Source organism: Pteropus medius, unplaced genomic scaffold, assembly GCF_902729225.1.
Source record: "Pteropus medius unplaced genomic scaffold, Ma_sr-lr_union100, whole genome shotgun sequence".
Taxonomy (NCBI): domain Eukaryota; kingdom Metazoa; phylum Chordata; class Mammalia; order Chiroptera; family Pteropodidae; genus Pteropus; species Pteropus medius.
In genome coordinates, this window is record NW_024345601.1 from 8,393,793 (window position 1) to 8,402,480 (window position 8,688).

Here is an 8,688-nt window from a genome sequence, read left to right on the forward strand (position 1 = left end):
TTTACGTAGTCACCAAAGCCCTGAAACCACATTGGCAAAGCCAGAAAAACTGGGCGAGAGTTTCTCTGCCTGGAACTGAAATGGGAATTTCACTGATTGTCAACAGTTTTATTTTATCTCAGCTTCTTTAACTGACATAAACTTACATTAAGAAATAATTATAATGAAGTAGTGTTGCACTTATAACATCTGTAGATGTAATGTGTGACAATAATAGCACAAAAAGTTAGAATAGTGAATAGAGCCATATAGGAGCAATGTTGCTATTTCTTGCAGGAATTATGTTAGTACGAATCTAAAGTTGATTCTGATAAATTAAGATGTAAATGGTAAGCCCTAGAGTAACTACTAAGAAAATAACTAGTTAAATAACAGCAACAACAACAAAAATTGTTAAAGGAATTAAATTGTACGCACAATATTTACTTAATGCAAAATTAAGCAGTGAAGGAGAACTAGAGGAACAAAGAAATAGAACCAAAAAAATGTCATGAGACAAAAAAAATTGAATAGCAGATATAACTCTAACCATATCAATAATAACATTAGAGGTTGTATTAGGGTTCTCCAGAAAAATCAAATGAATAGGATATATATATCCTGTTATATATATAATTACATATAATTTATATGTATAAATATGTTTATATTATAGACTTTTTTCATAAGGAATTGGCTCACATAATTATGGAACCTGGCAAATTCAAATCTTTACTGTGGGCCAGTGGGCTTGAGACTTAGGAGACCCAACTGTGCAGCCTGAAGGCCAGCAGCTTGGAGAACCAGGAGAGTCAAGAGTACAGATGAAGGCTGAAGGAAGGCTCCTAGAGAATTTCCTCTTACTAAAGTCTTTTTATTTTATTTAAGACTTCAACTGAATTGACAAGGTTTACCCACATTATGGTGGGCAACCTGCTTTACTCAATGTTCATGAATTTAAATCATCCAAAAATTCCGTCCAAATGGACACACATGATTAATCATTACAGATATGAATGGATTAAATAACCAATCAAAAGACTGAGATTGGCAGGTTGGATTAAAAAATAAACTCCAATTATATGTAGTTGAGAGGAGACACAATTTAGATTCAAATATACGAATAGGTTGAAAATAAAAGGATAGAACAAGATGTATCATGCAAACAGCAATATAAGAAAACCGGACTGGCTATACTAATATTAGACGAATAGACTTAAAAACACGATATATTACTAGAGATAGAAAAGGTCAATTTATAGTGATAAAAGGATCAATCTGTTAGGAATGTATAGCAATTATAAATATACATGGATATAATAGCACGGCCTTAAAAATACATGAAGCAAAGGCTGACACAATTGGAGGAATAGACAATTCGACAATAATAGAAACTTCAATACCACACTTTAAATATTGCATAGAACAACTAGACAGAGATCAATAAGGAAATAAAAGACTTGAACAATACCATACACAAGGTATGTCTAAAGAACATTCTGGCAAATACTTCACATATATTTGAGAAGAATACATTCTTCTCAAATATATGTGAAGTATTTGCCAGAATGGATCTTATCCTAGGCCATAATAAGAAAGAAGAAAGACAGAAGACTTAATAAAATCATAAATAAAAGAAGGGACAATACTACTGAACTTACAGAAATAAAAAGAATATAAAGGAAATGCCATAAATGTCAGCTAACTTAGGTCACATTGACAAATTCCTAGAAAGATACAAGCTACCACAGCTGACTCAAGAAGAAATAGAAAATCTGAATAGACCTATATCGAATAAAGAGATTAAATTAGTAATCAAAAACTTTCTAGAAAGAAAGTCCAGTACTAGATGGCTATATTGGTTAATTGTACCAAACACTTAAAGAAGAATTAATACCAATTCTTTACAAATTTTTCCAAAAAATGGAAGAGGAGGAGACATTTTCCAACTTATTCTATGAGGTACAGTCACTTCAGAATAGTCAGGCAGTTCCTCAGTTAAACATTGATTTTTTTTTTTCTCCTAGGTATATACCCAGAAGAAATGAAAACATGCCTACATAGGAATTTATATATGAATGTTCACAGCAGTATTATTCATAATATCCAAAATGTCAAAATCAACTGATATATAGGTAAACAAAATGTAGTATATCCATATAATAAAATATTTTCTGGTAATAAGAAGTAATAAAATACTGATAAATATTACAACATGGATGAACTTTGAAAACATTATGCTATATGAAGGAAACCAGTCACACAAAGGACCACATATTGTATGATTCCATTTATTTGAAGTTTCCAGTATAGGTAAATCTATAGAGATAAAATGTAGATTAGTGGTTTCTTATGGCTGGGTGAGATGGGTGGGGGTGTAGTTGAGTGGTGATAAATAAGAAGCATGTGGTTTCTTTTAGGATTAATGAAAAATGTGCTTAAATTGACTGTGGTGCAGAGTGCACGACTATGGGAATAAGGTAAAAGCTATTAAATTGTACACTTTAAGTGGGTGAATTGTGATATTAAGTTTTATCTCAATAAAGTTGTTAAAAAGTAGATAATAATTAAGAATAAATATTAGAATTGAATACCATGTCCTATCAAATTCTTCACTTTTCCTGGTTGCTCATTCACAGTTTTTCTAATCATTTTTCTCATGTATTGTTAAAAATTGTCTACTTTTTAATATAACCACAATAACTTTATCACATTATTATATCTAAAACAGTTAATAATAATTATTTCATATCATTAAAAGTCCATTAAAAGATCAAATTTCCAACTGCATTATGTATTCGTTTGCTAGGGCTGCCATAACAAAGTACCGCACACCGGGTGGCTTAAACAACAGAAATTAATTTTCTCACAGTTCTGGAGGCTAGAAGTCTGAGATCCAGGTATTGGCAGGGATGGCTTCTTCTGAGGCCTCTCTCCTTGGCTTGTAGATTACCTCTTCTCTCTGTTTTCAAATGTTCTTTCTTCTGAGCACGTCTGTATCCTTAGCTCCCCTCATTATAAAGACATCAGTCATATTGGATTAGCGCCCACCTATATGACCTCATTTTATCTTAATTACCTCTTTAAAGGCTCTAGCTCCAAAAACAGCCACATTCCGAGGTACTGGGAGATACAACTCAACATATAAATTTTGAGGGTGACATAATTCGACATATTATAAATGTCATTTGAAAATATTTGCTTTTTAAAAGAGGTCCCTTTGTAAAGGAATAACTCACAGTTTCCTAGTATCAACATAAATTATTTTAAAATAATGCCACTTAAAAAGTACAAATAACAAATTGGTAATTACAACATAGTTACAGGGATATGAAGTATAGTATAGATAATATTGTAATAACTATGTATAGTGTCAGATGGGTACTAGACTAAACGGGGGACCACTACGTAAATGATATGTCTAACCACTATGCTGTACATCTGAAACTAATATAAAATAATATCGAATGTCAACTGTAATTAAAAAATTAAAATTAAAATTAAAAAAAGTAAAAACATAAAACTAGGTGTAAACTTCTGTGCATAGCTCTTACACAATCATAAATCCAAGTAAATTTCCAAGTGAATACAACAAAATCCAAAACCAATAAATTTCACATTAACAATGATATAATAAAATGGATTATAGTACATTTTTAAGAAATTATTTTACCTTAAAGGATTATTTGATTTAATTTTGGTTATTGTTTTTTTCAGTTCTAAAATATCCACATGTTTTTTTTTTTTTTTTTTTTTTTTGCTGAGACTTTCTAGTTTTTATTCATTTATTTCAAACATGTTTGGAATTACTTGTTGAACCATTTTTATAATGGCTGCTTTAAAATCTTCGTCAGATAATCTTAATATCTGTTCGTCATCTTGTCATTCAAGTTAAGATATTCCTGGTTCTTGGTATGAGTGGCATTTGATTTAAACCTGGATATTTTGGGTATTATGTTATGAGCCTCTGGATCTTATTTAAATCTTGTGTTTTAGCAGTCCTCCTCTGATACTGCTCAGATGGGAGAAGGGGAGTCTTCCCTTGTTACTTGCCAGATGGAAGTAGAAAAGTCCAGGTTCCCCACTCAGCTACATTGTTGTCCACAGGGGAGCAGTTCCTCATTATCACTAGGTGGAAGTGGGAGTTCAGGTTCCCACTAGGCCTTTGTTGACACCATACCAGCTGAGACGGGAGTCTCTAGTCTCTGCTCAGCCTTCTCTGACACCACTCTGCAGAGAGAATATTAGGATGCCTGTTATAGCCTGGTGAGGGTGGAGGTTTACACTGCCCCCCTTGACCTTCACTGGAGAGGGTGAAGTTGGAATTGCAGCCATTTTTTAAATTATTATTTGGTATTTGGCTGAAGTAGAGCAGCTATTGTTTTTGTTTGTTTGTTCTGTTTTTGTTTTTTTATGCTGACAGCACCTGGTCTTCCTAGTTGGTCTCCCATCCAAGTACTAACCAGGCCCGACCCTGCTTAGCTTCCGAGAACAAATGGGATCGGGCTTGTTCAGGGTGGCATGGCCATAGACAGAGGAATTATTGTTTAAAACATTTTCTGTTCTGCTATGCTGCCCCTTTCCTGGTCTGTTGGCCTAAGATAGCAGACTTTTCTTGGGGTTCTTTGTGTTTGTGTTCACTGGCATTTCTGGGTTGTTGACTTCTCCAGTATCCAGTCTGGGATGCATGAGGCAAAATGAAAACTTAGGGAACTTATAATCATGTTGTTCCTCATGACCCAAGGTCTCTAACTGGTCTGCCTTATCTCTCTACCTTTCCAACTTTTCTTGTTTGTTTTATATAATGCCCTATGTTTTTAGTTGAACTTAGTGGAAGAAATAGGGAAAAGTGTCTTTACTCCATCTTTCTAGTATAGACGTCCTGATTTTTATTATAGAAGCATTTATTTGGAAACCAAATGTATCATTGGGTGACCTGATTCTCTTCATTTTGAATGTGATAGCCATCATCTTGTTTATTGATGTATTGGCATTATACGTTATTTTGGATAAGAAACTTATTTTTAACTACCTATTCATTATTTTTCTCAGCTAATCCACCTAATAAACACCCTGGGAAATTGTGGGACAGACATTTCATGAAAAATTCCTTCTTGAGAGCTGACTAGTACATTTACTGCTGACAGAGGTTGGTCATGCATAGACTGGTCCATGCACCACCTTTGCTTGACCCTGAACATAAAGATAATACCACACAGGCTATTTTTTTTTTTTTATGTTCAACATACCTTATTACTGATCATAACTCGATCCTCCCACTTTCTCTTTTACAGCTACCTGAAATCTTCATTTGACATCAACATTACCACTACCTCAAATACAAATACAAATGAAGTAGCCTAGCATGAATTTGTTACAAGGTGACCCTTACATATTTGTATTAATTTATTTTACTTTGTCATTAAAATAAAGGTTTTTTAATTACAAAATTCATTAAATTCATGAGTTCTAAAGATATCCATAGACTTACCGGAGCCCACAAATTCCAGTTTGAGAAACTCAACACTAGACTATCTCCAGATCTATCTGTTTAATGAGAAGAGTTACTAATGTCTTACCAGAGATACTGCAGGTGACTGTTAAATATTGGGGCACATAGGCTGGGGAAGGGGACAGGGAGGCACCATCTGACCGGTTGAGTAATGTTGATGACAGTAGATTTGTTCTTTGCACATCTGCATCATTCAGTAACAGGCCCTCTTCATAGCCCCGGGCACTACTATTTCCAGTGTGATCTAGCTGCTTTCTAGCTACCAATATCTGCATTTCTGTGCCTGAAGGTTCTCTCCAAAGGCACAGAAGACTGCTCTGCCTGTGACAGGCCAGAAGTGCCAGAGAATTAACACTTTCTAGAACAGACCTCAACTTATGATTCCCAAGAGTTGGTATATAAATACCCCTATTTCTTCACCTTTGGAGTCGGATATCTCTGAGGCTTGTGTTTGCACCATCTCCCCAAATTTCCCTTTGGTATCTCTAGTTTCTCACAGTGGTAACTTATTGCTAATTCAACCTTTATTGTCTGGCTTCCCTTCTCCATCTCATTTTCCCCTATCAGTGTTTCCTCTACCTCTCAAATACAGTCCTTGCACTCAAATTCTTATCTCAGGTTTTGCCGCTGAGAGAAAAGCACTTTATAAAGTGCTTTTACTTATGGTATCTAATTTAATCCATTCAGGAAATCTGGAAAGTAAGAAGTAATATTAATCAAGACCTGCAATGGAATGTGAGCCTCATATTGTTTTGTTCTCTAATGTATCCCAAGAACAGCACCTGGCACGTTATAGATGCTCAATAAACAATTGATGAACAAAGGAAGAAACAGATGCTCTGGCAAGTAATTTGACCAAACTGACATTGAGAGAGCCAGGATTTGAATGCTGGCCTTTTGACTCCAAACACAGTGCTCTTTCCACCATGTACTCAGGGTCCTGTTCCTAACCATGCTGTCTCAATCATTGCAGAGGAACTCAAAGGTTATTTAATATCATCAGCCAGCTTTATAACATAGCAATGCCAAAGTTTTGGGGGTCAATGGAATCAAAAGATCTGTGAAAATATTAAAGATTGTTATAGCACGAATTGCCAAGTTTGCTTGTTTATAGCACACAGACATTTGGGCATCACATCATTCCCATGGAGGCAAGTAGCCTTTCTTAGCTCCAAAGTAGGTGAACACATCCTGGTCTGCCCTTGATTTTATGATGCTCTCCTCATCAGTAATGTGAATCTCTAAAAGTCACTTTGCTTGGAGGAACTTCATTCTTTAACATTCGAACTTGGGCCTTAAAAAAATCATTTCCTTTAAGGATTCTAATGAGTTCTTTAATAAATGGACACTTACAGATCAAACCATATTCTACAGTATGAACAAAGAAATTACAGTTAGCTATGAGATTAGATACTAACTCATTAATCAATTTTTACTTAAATCATGCATCTTCCCCTAAAATGAATGGTTATTCTGTGAAGCCATTTTGATTCCCAAGCACTGCTTTTCCTAAACTCCTTAAAGTCATCAGGCACATTAAAGGATATCCAATTTCATTGGTTTAAGCCGAGTGATCGCAATTCATCAAGGCATGAAAAGTCTGTCCAGTCTTGTGGAATATCATTAAATGGTTCAAGGACATTTCTAATCTTAATGATGGCCAAGGGGGAGCAACTATTATGATGATGAATGGGAATGAATATCTGGAGAAAGTTCAAGGCATATTATACTTACAAAGACTAATACACATTGTTTATCTAAATCATCCAACTGATTAAAGAAACACACAAAGCCCAAGACAGTTAAAAGCAGAGAACCAAATAGGGTTTGACCTACCCTGGTGTATTTATCGCTGACCATGTCATGCGTGTAAAATGTATTGCTCCACCAAGATGCTGTGTATATAAATCGGGAGGGTCTTTTGAGGCTGATGTTGAGTAATATAGGCTGTCCAGTTTATTGCCTGACTAAATATTTATATAAAATGAGTTCATTGACGGTGGGGAAACCTCCATAAAAGGAGCCTTTCAATGTTACTAACTGATTAGCTACAACGCCCAAGGCTTAGCAAGAGCTCGGTGGTGGTAACTTTGGTACTTCTGCTCCTAAAACCAATTCCTGCTCTGCTCAATATTTTTAATCCCTGACCTGACTCAGACTTTGTGTGTGTGGAGCCAAGCAAGGCAGTACCCACTTGGTACAAAGAGCAGTGCAGAGTCTGCAAGGAGAGGGGAAATACTTTTTGGTACACGACCAGAAGAAATCTTGCTAGAGCCATCTCTTGTTGGGAGAACATGTCTATTCAATGCACCTTGTTCTTGGTACAGGGCAGTCAATGCTGGGTGAAATGGAGAAAGACTCATTTCATATTATAAAGGCCAGTGAATAAATCTCTTGTGCAGGGGACTTGTTTTTGGCTGACCTTTCCCTGGGCAGGAGGAGGAAAAATCAACCACATAGGTGGCTAGGAGGATGTTGGGCTATGGTCCAAAGACTTAATCATAGTAAACTTCTTTTCAGTAGGTCTGGAAATGGTAAGCTGTTGGGCTGAACAAGTGCAGCCATTGCTTAAAGGATGGTTTAAAGATAAGAAGCTGGAGTAGTAGAAGACTTAGAATTATAGACTTTCTTCACTTGGATTCTGAGATACATTATGCTTCTGGTTTTCTTCATACCTCTCTGGTTTCTCCTTTTTGGTATCTGTTCATGACTTCTCTTTTTGTCTCTGAACATTGGTGGTCTCAGGGCTTGATTCTCAAACCTCTTGATTCATAGATGATCTTATTGAGTCAGAAGTCTTTAAACATCATGCCTCCAAAATCTGCAGCCTGAAATTCACCTAAACTCCAGACTACTGACTTTACGTCTCTAGTGTAACACCTAATGAAGCATTTTCATAATATGTCTAAAACAGAATCCTTAGTTTTTATCTCTCCATCCCCTGATCCTAGCCTTCTCCTCTCCCAGGTTTCACCATTTCAATTGATGATGTTCTCATTTACTCACTTGCTCATGTAAAAAATCTAGAAGTTGTCTTTGAGTCCTCTTTTTTCTTGACCTGAATAAAATATATCCTGAACCCCAGCATGAGGAACATGACTTACAAAGCATTCTAATTTGGTAATTTGGGAGATGCAGTAGGTTGGCCTTATGGTGAACAGCAAACTACTTCCAGGTCATTTCAAGTTTTTTGTCTT

The 8,688-nt window shown here is 35.6% G+C and overlaps 1 pseudogene; it reads right to left on the reverse strand.

Moving 5' to 3' along the window:
- Positions 1 to 4,393: 4,393 nt before the first annotated feature.
- On the reverse strand, positions 4,394 to 4,512 carry LOC120612092 (uncharacterized; annotated as a pseudogene).
- Positions 4,513 to 8,688: the final 4,176 nt, after the last annotated feature.